Source organism: Capsicum annuum, chromosome 8 (assembly GCF_002878395.1).
Source record: "Capsicum annuum cultivar UCD-10X-F1 chromosome 8, UCD10Xv1.1, whole genome shotgun sequence".
Lineage (NCBI taxonomy): Eukaryota > Viridiplantae > Streptophyta > Magnoliopsida > Solanales > Solanaceae > Capsicum > Capsicum annuum.
Window position 1 is genome coordinate 152,354,828 of NC_061118.1, and position 8,329 is coordinate 152,363,156.

The following is an 8,329-nucleotide window of genomic DNA, read 5'->3' on the forward strand; positions in this document are numbered from 1 at the left end:
GAGAATACATACATACATACATACATACATACATACATACATACATACGTAACTACAACTAAACTCATGGTGATACTGACTACTGAGTCTGAATACTGACAACATGAGTTTACTGATGCTGAGATACTGAATGACTAATTTTACTGATATTGATACTACTGATAAGTGAATGATTATTTCTGACAGTTTGAGTTATGAAAAACTGGTCTGATTGACTGTATCTGACAATCCTAAAACTGAATACTGATAACATAAGTTACTGATATCTGACATGACTGATAATTGGTTTCTGATAACTGTTATAACTGATATATCTGATAGACGTGATTGACTATGTTTGACAGCCCTGAATTTGATGGAACTATCTGAGTCCCGTTACTGTATCTGAGTTGACTTATCTGACAGTCTTGATAATCTGAAATCTGAAGAACTAACTGAGTTATTTTACTGAGACTGTGAATAAAACTATAGGAAGTAGTTATCTAATCGATATGCCCCATATATTGCTATTATAGCTGAGCTGGGGTCCAATCTGTACCCTGACTGGAAGGGTTCAATACCGCGCCACTGGTAAGGACAAATTGTAAGTGACCCTCATCTGGTAGGTACTCTAATGAGAACGGTGGGAACCCTCATCTGACGGGTTAAGCCACCTCATCTACCCTCAACTGAAAGGTATTGATGTCTCAACCTACGCTGGCTACGTAGTTCTGGAATGCAAGGATTGCTTCTAAGAATCTGACCCTCTACTGGCAGGTAAGTTCCCATCCTTGGGTTCACTCGGTGCTAATTACTACTCTCATTTGAACAGACACTGAACATAATAAACTGAACCATACATGGACTGATTTTACTAGATTCCGTTGACTGACGAAATACTACTGATATCTGATGACTGAATGAGATCATGAGAGTTCTGAGGTTTCCTGAGTCACATGACTGACTGAGTTCTATAGATTGTGGCTCGACTGAAATCATGGTGATAACATGACATGGCTCTAGGAACACGGCTATAGTTTTCGGGTACGAATACCTCCCGGACTCGATGGAAGGAAACTGACATGACTTGACATACAAGAGTACTTGACCAACATTAACAATCCATAATATAGCATCTACGGGGAGTTCATAAATTATGTGGTTTTCATAACCTTTTCATATAGCTAACATCATGGTCAATTCTAATATCATGACAAGACAACAACATATTCGTAGCACATTAATAGCATAGAAATCATCTTGATCAAGTAGACATGGCATAACTTAAGAGACATGGCAAAATCTTGGAGCATGAAGACTAGGTACTTGATCATCATTTATTCGTTGAGGCACATTACCAAACACATGGTAGGCATAGCTTTAGCATGGGAGTCAACTTAAGCACATGGATATGGTATGGAATCATCATTTAGATCACAAATAGGTCTAAGTGCTCAATTCTTCTTCACTTAGGCATTTAACAAACACCTTACATGCACTATTTAGGGCATAGGCCTAATGATCAATTTTATACACCATAACACCATAATTCAACTCAATTCCACCAATTGAATCCACCAAATATCATGGTATCATCAACAACATGTAAAGATTTGAACTTTATTCACACAACATGGAAGTCACGTGAAATGATAAAACATGGAGTAAGAACTTGTTAATTGAGCACTCTTAAATCATGAAAAACATGATTATGCCTATTCTAGGCATTTTGTCGAACACCTTGCATGCACACTTTATGGCATAGGTGTTCTTAATAATTTAGTCATCTTAAACCACTCAATTTCATGAGTTTTAACTACAAACACACATACTTCATGAGAATCACCCTAAATTAACATCTTGAAGCATAAACAACAACCATCAACATGTACATGATCATATCTCAACAAGATAATCACAATATAGTATTTCAAGCATTGTTCTTGGACTCCTACGGATGAAAGGAATCCGTGGATGAACACTAAGCATACTTTAGGTGGAAGATTCTTGAAGAAATGTTTAGACATGTTCTTGATTCCTTGACTAGGGTTCTTGTTCCTTTGAGAGAAAATAAATTGGCTCTTGAGTTTGAAAAACTTGAATATCATATATTCTTGAAGAAGGATTTGATTCTTGTTATAGGTTATGATCTTGAGAGAAACCCTTCTTTTGATGTTGAAGATAAATGAGGAGTTATGTTCTTCAATTGATGGGATTTGGGTCTTCAAATTGAAACCCTAGCTTGAGTTCTTGAGAGGATTTTGAGAAGAGGAGTATATTTTGCTGCAAATAAGCCTTAATCCCGTGTTTGGGGTATATATAGGGATGGAAGATGACCAAAGTTTGGAGGTCTAAAATAAGACTAAGTGTTGAATCTTGAATATTTAGCAAAATTTTCTAAGTCTTGAGATCTTTCATGGATCTTTACGAGCTGAATTTGACACGCGATTTTGTGGGGTATTACAGATTGTATGTCGAGTTGAAAAAAAATCAACCGACGTTTATGATGTATCCATTATGTATTTCAACAACACAAAAATGTGAAGATGACATATTGTTCGATAGGGAAACAGGAGTTGTGGTTTGCCTGTAAGGTATTGAATCTGATGCTTTGGCTTTATCTGTTGCTGAGACACAAAATGAGTATGCTTTGTATGTACCAAAGGTTGAAGATAACTTGATATGTGATAGCAAGAGCATTGATGTAAAGGTGAAACAGATGTATAAGGATAAAAATACGCTTATTTCAGTGATGTCGAAATATAAGGTGACTAATGGATTCAATGTTAGAGCAAAACGATCAGACAAAAAAAGGTAAAATCGTATCTTTTTTATACTAAGCAGTATGATATATGAAATCATTGAATGTTTTATATTATTTGTTTTTAATTAAAATGTTACATATAGTTGCATGAACATGTGTATTTTTTTGTGCTAAAACTAAAATCGAAATACAAATTATCAGTGTGACCTTTGCAATATCTGTCTGTTAGTATGTTGAAGTTATGTATATTTATGTGAGGTAATGAATTTCAATTTACAAATTTTCTTTTTATTTTCTGAAAAGCCATCGGATACATACAACAAAACTGGTAACCATTTTCTTTGTTATTAATATTTCTGAGGTGCTTGGTTTAATATACATATAAGTTGTTATGTCTATTATTTTAATTGTTTATATTATCAGTTTTGGTAAGGGAAATATGTTATGTATATTAAAACATATGCATAAGTGTCACACCCCCTTTTTTTAACTCCAAAAATATTAATTTTATTAGTTCGAAAGATTTTTCATTATTAAAGTGACAAAAAATGAAAATTTTATTTCGAAAAGGATTATTTACATTTAAACTCAGAGTCGCCACTTGGCATAAATCAGGTATGCCAAGTCACCTGTGGATATCCTTTTTCAAAACGGTTTTGACTCTATAAAACTAATCCGCGAACAGAGATTCTGTCTAAGGAATTCTGTTGACCGAGGGGAAGGTGTTAGGCACCCCTCAATCTCGTGGTTTGACCACGGTCGCTTGGTGGAGTATATCGGCTAATTTGAATACTATGAATGTATAAACCACAAAGAAGCACGTAAAGCAATCAAACAAACAAACCAAATAAAACGAATAAAAGTATAGTGTTCAGTCCAATTATACAGTCCCAAAAATAAAAAAAATGTGAAAATAAATCCTATCTAACCTATACTAATCCTAACTACGCTCCCAGGCTTTACCCAACGCCTTGGACCTTCCTCACGAACATCTTCCGCCAACATAGTACATCGGGGCATTCCCCGGTGAATAAATACAATGTGTCTCGGGGCATTCCCCGGCTAAATGATACATTCGATCCAAAGTCAATAAACCAAACCATTCAACATGCATTTCAAGCATTCAATAATTTAACGAGCAAGCACTTATTCCAAAATATTTGTCTACCCAACTCGACCTATCGAGGCATTATCATGATCAATGACGTCAATGAATCAAAGTAAATTAACATTAGCTTTTTATCAATTTTAATTTCCAACCCACAAATAACTGATTCCACTTCTCGAATGAGATATTATTTCATCACACAATTCATGATTGAGAGGACCCACAACGAATCAAAACAAGCAAATATTCACCAACCAAGATCAAACGACACACAGTATTCAACCCAACACATCGAATATGATAAACAATGAAATAAAAATAGGGAAGGAGTAGAATTGGACCTCAAAATGTCGCTTTTATTCAATCAAACGAAATGAAGTCTGCGCTGAAACTTTGAACCAACCTCAGTCCAAATCAACCCAACCTCGATATTTCACTGTTTTTACCAAAAAAGTACCAGAATCATGAAGGGGGAAGGTCCGTACCCATTTTTCATTATTTTCCACCGAGTCTCGCCGTGGAAACGGAATGGGGGGTTGGTTCTTGAACTAGAATCACAATTTTGGTTTTTTCGTAGCTTGGAAGTCCCAAATATCGTAGAATTCTAATCGGTTTCATGGTAAAAGTGGGTTTTCCAGTCAAACTCCGATAGATTTTCCCCTTTTTTTATTTCCTTCTTTTCAATTCTCTTCTCTCTGTCTCGCTCAGTTTTTCTCTCACCTTTTTTATCTCAACTTACCATCGCCTTATGGTGCCCATGAGAGTTTTCACCAATAAGACTCTCATTTTTATTTCTCTCTTGATTTCTTATGCTGAGGAAGACAAGAAGTTCCCAAAATGTGTCATCATATGCATTGCATGCGTAGCCTTAACATTCTCAAAGATTGATCTGAAGGTCTTCTTTGGTTGTAACTTGGCTTTTGGATAGGGTTAGAAAGAAAGGATGACATGAGGCTCAAATGACACTTAAAGTGGGGTAGGACTTACAACTTTTGAAATCGACTCAAACAATGAGGATTAACTCATGCCCCAGTTTCTTTTGATTGGGAGACTCTAAATTGTTTATTTGATTGGACCGAGCCCTAAGTAGGGCAGCCCACGTATCTCACCCTCGAAAGAGGAGAATCATATCATACGTAGTTCTGGCAACTTGTTTTGCATGATTTAGACTTTTGATTCTTTTTCTTTTATTGACACTCTTTTCTTTTTGGATTTTTCTGACTCTATTTGTCTTGACACTCTTCTCTTTTTTTTTCTTTTTGGACACATTTTTCTCTCTTCTTCTTTTTTGAAAACTTTTCTGACTCTAGTCTTTTACTTGACACTTTTTTTTACTCTATATTGATTCCAAAAGAGGGATATGAAAGAAAATGATACTAAGGCTCAAATGGGGTATACAAAGGATGACACAATGTATGGATAGCAGAATAAAATGCCTTCGTCATATTAATCCTTGAAAATGTTAGTACACATCATGCAATATGAAAGTGAAAGATAAAGATCATTTGTGAAACTTTCACAATACTAACTTTAACTAAGCATGTGTGCCACTACTTCTTCTGGGCTTGTCAAACATACAACTCCACCTGTGTTATAGATCCCTCACATCGACTGACCCATGCTTTTGTGGAGCTAATTTTTCTGTTCTTCGGGATCACACATCCGCTATTTGACCTAATTGAGCTATGTTTTTCAATTGATGACTAATTTATTCTTGTTATTCTCAAAATAATTGCCTTAATTTTCAAAGAAGGCTTGAACTTGTCACCAAATGTCTCAGCACTCTACCTATTTTCTCAGATGCTCTCTTTTTCTAACTTTAACCCTTTGATTCAATGTTCATGCTTAAACTGAATTTTAAGATCTAACTGAAAATTTCACTAGCATGTCATATCACTAGAGTCAACATAAAATGTACTATGTAAAGAAAACAAACAAACAACACACATTTAAAACACAAAGAAAAATGGGACACTACATTTAGTTGAAACAAAAGATAGAAGGGTTTGAACATAAACGACAAAAGGGCAAAACAAGATAGATCCCGAACTACAACCCTGAAATAATTCGGACAACAGAAAATAAAATAAAACAAGCTACCAGACCTCTTCCTAGTAGGGAGAGGGGTGACTTCTCAAATGCTCAGTCTGGCATCTTAGCCACTGGTTTGCATATCAACATGACTATAGCTTTCCTCACTGTCAATGTTCTGCACCATGATTGATTTTTCTTGAATCATCTTTTTAATGTCTTTTTTCAAAGCACGACAATCTTCAATACTGTGACCCTGAACATAAGAATAATATGCACATCATACATTAGGATCAAAACTTCTTGAAGGAGGGGAGTGATCATGACCTGCTGTACCAATCTCTGGAATAAACTTGCATACGACTCTCCAATTGGTGTGAAGCTATCCCTCGACTTCTTCCTTATTACATTATTTGGCTTGGACCGAAAATCTGGCCTAGAAAGGCTTTGGTATGTTTGTGGAGTTTGAGGATGACTCTGAAGAGTTGGTACACGCCATTGTGGGTAAGAAGGGAATTGACCATAAGGTTGTGCATTGTATATTGGATATTGAGGTGGGGGAATAAAGTATAATGGATTTCGGGAAAGATTCTGTAGCGCTTGGGTATAAACTTGGGTTTGAGCCTATAGGTAACAATGGTGTGGTCCTCTTGCCCGTGCTTGTTGTCCAACTAAAATGGCAGATGCATCTTCCTCATTCTTCATTCCTACCATACTTCCTGAACCTTTTTGAATTGTTTAAGTAGTCGCTTTTAATGTTGCAAAACTCACAATACAACCAGTATTAATTCCATCCTCTATCATCTCCCCCATTTTGAGGACCTCAATAAATGTCTTTCCTAATGCAGGTAACAAGTGTTGATAATATGTTTCATCCTGCGCTTGAATAAATGCCTCCACTATCTTACTTTCTTTCATTGACAGTTTCACCCTAGCAACTGTTCACGTTATCTAATCGCATACTCTCTGAAAATCTTAGTACTCTTTTTCTTCAAGTTAGTTAGATATTTCTCATTAGGAATTAACTCCACATTGTATTGGAATTGTTGCACAAATTCATTAGCTAGGTCATCCCAACTAATCCACTTGTCGATGTCTTGGTCAACAAACCATTCCGAAGCTAGGCCTGAAAGACTTTCACTGAAATATGCCAGTAGTAATTCTTCCTTCCCCCCAGCACCCCTTAGTTGGTCGCAATAACGTCTTAAATGTGCTACAGGATCGCCTTGTCCATCATACTTCTAAAACTTTGGCATTTTAAAACCAAAAGGAAGATAAACCCCTGGAAACATACACGGATCTTTATATGAGACACTTTTGTACCCCCCAAGTCCCCGGAGTTCTTTCATAGCCAATTCCAAACTTCTCAATTTTTTGGTCATTTCCTCTTGTTCTTATGTTATAACAGGCTTCTCAGTGTTAAGAGGACATTCAGGCGGGTGAGTATAGCCATAAGGATTAGTCGACTTAAATGTGGGCTTAATAGCATGATGTTGATCAGCAAAAATATTCAATACAGGCTATCTCACAGAGTGGAGAGGCACAACTGTGGATAAACCTCAAAAGTAGGAGCTTCGGGTAGGGCTGGTGTTGCAAAAACATGAATAGTGGGTGGAGCCGAGCATGTTGTATCTTTATGTTGAGGAGTGAGGAAATAAATATTAAAAGTATTTGGATAGTGTTACCCCAGAGCAGGTCCTGATGCATGTTGTGGTGTGTCAACAAAAATAGGAAACTGTGTATGTGACACTGGAGGCAAGCTAAAAAGATATTCCAGATTATCAGTGGGAACTGGAGGAGGGGGCAACCCATTAGCCCAAGCTCGATGCACTTCTATCATTTCCTAAATTCCTAAATTCCCATTTCCCGAACTCCCTATATGATTAGTGAAAATAAATTTGGTATCCTTGTTGGCCATAACCTTCTCGATGACTTGGTGCAATACGGAGGACCAGCCAAAATGCCACAAACCAACCACCTTAAACTAACTGAACAAGAGATAACCAATGTGTTAGAATTCAACATTTTTTCAAAAACTTTTTCTTCTTTTTTTCTTTTATTGACAAAGTCACCGGACCCGAGAAGGGCGCCTATGTATCTCACCCTCGAGAGAGGAGAATCAGGTGTGCGTAGTTCGTGAAGTCTTGCCAAAATGGCCAAATTAACTCTTTTCTTTTTCTTGAAACTTTAAGAAGAAAAGAAAATAACAATTTGTCAAAAGAATTGACGAAAATCTTTTTGTATTTTTCAGGTTTAAACACCCCTATACAAAGTGAAATCTATGATTACCAAAGAAATCTTTTTGGGTTTTTAATTTTGAAATTCAGACAAAAATAAAATTTGAAACTATTAAAGGAAAAAATCTTTTTTGTAGTTTTCTTTTAAAGATGTATATGAAATACCTACTCTAAATGAAAAGTAAAGAAAATCTCTTTTTTTTTGAATTT